Here is a 1,287-nt window from a genome sequence, read left to right as displayed (position 1 = left end):
GGTGCGGAGAGATTCAAAGGTGGCAGGAGAGGGCAGAGCTATCGGCTCGCCCACAAAAAGACTAGCTTTATTTAAAAATTACTGGAGAACATCTTATGATAACCAAATTTTGGCTCTAAGATAACCTTGGGTGCTAGCTATAACTCTGGAAACCGAAATAGGAAAAAAATTTAAAATGTCTTTCTATTAAGCATGACTTTGGGAAAAATACGCCATTTGAGTCATTTGCTGAAACTTGCCCCAAAGCAGGATGTGGGGAAGAGAAGAAGGGAGCACATAGCGATCCAATATGGATGCCTCCTCCCTGAGTATTCTAATTTAAAATCTCCTTCTCGTAATTGAAAAGTTTCACAAAATTTAGAAATGCGTCTGGGATTTCTGTACACGTGTAAAGAGAAAAGCTGGCTTAAAACTAATGCGCGCAACTGTCCTGTTTTTGGACATTTAGATAGAGTTTTGAGCTGGAATCTCTTTACAAATGTACAAAATAAAACCCAAGACTAATTATTTCCTAAGAAAAATGGCAAATTTAACCCATAGGAAAAAAGATGCTGGCTAGATTCTAGCAGCAGGATTGGCATTTCCATAATAAAGAACAGTTTTTAAATACTAATAAAGGGTGTTAAAAAGTTAACTTCAAGACCAAAAAGGAAATTCAGTAAAATTATCTTTATTACAAAAATTTACTAAAAAATATGCCTTAAAATAATAAATTAGATTTAAATCTTAAGAATTATTAAAATATATTAATTATAAAAATCTAAATAGCCCAGGTAAAAGACGGCTACACCCTTTAATTAAAGCTGGCTTCCCAAAGCGATTTCTAATAGAGGAAGGACTAGCCTCCCTCCCCCCAACAGAACAAGCAGGTAGGCCAAAAATTTCCTACCAGTGGCAACTTACCTACCATAAGAAGCCAGTATCTTTATAAGCACTCATATTACTGGCATCCCCTATAATCCCACTAGTCAGGGTATTGTAGAACGTGCCCATTCTACCTTAAAGGCTATATTGTTAAAACCAAAAAGGGGGAGTAGAGGAATGACCCCCAGAGATAGGCTAAATAGGGCACTGTACTTTTTAAATTTTTTAAATCAGCAGTATGGGGAAATGGCTGCTGAAAAACACTTTGTTCCTCAAGAACATAAGCCTAATTCTAAAGCAATGTACCAGGATCAGGAATCCTCCTTTTAGAAAGGCCCGGTGGAGTTACTAACTTGGGGAAGAGGGTATGCTTGTGTTTAAGTTCCAGATGCAGACCCCAATGACCGAGTTTGCGACGGATCT

The sequence above is a fragment of the Myotis brandtii genome, unplaced genomic scaffold (assembly GCF_000412655.1).
Source record: "Myotis brandtii unplaced genomic scaffold, ASM41265v1 scaffold561, whole genome shotgun sequence".
NCBI classification, from domain to species: domain Eukaryota; kingdom Metazoa; phylum Chordata; class Mammalia; order Chiroptera; family Vespertilionidae; genus Myotis; species Myotis brandtii.
Note: the sequence above shows the minus strand (reverse complement) of the source record.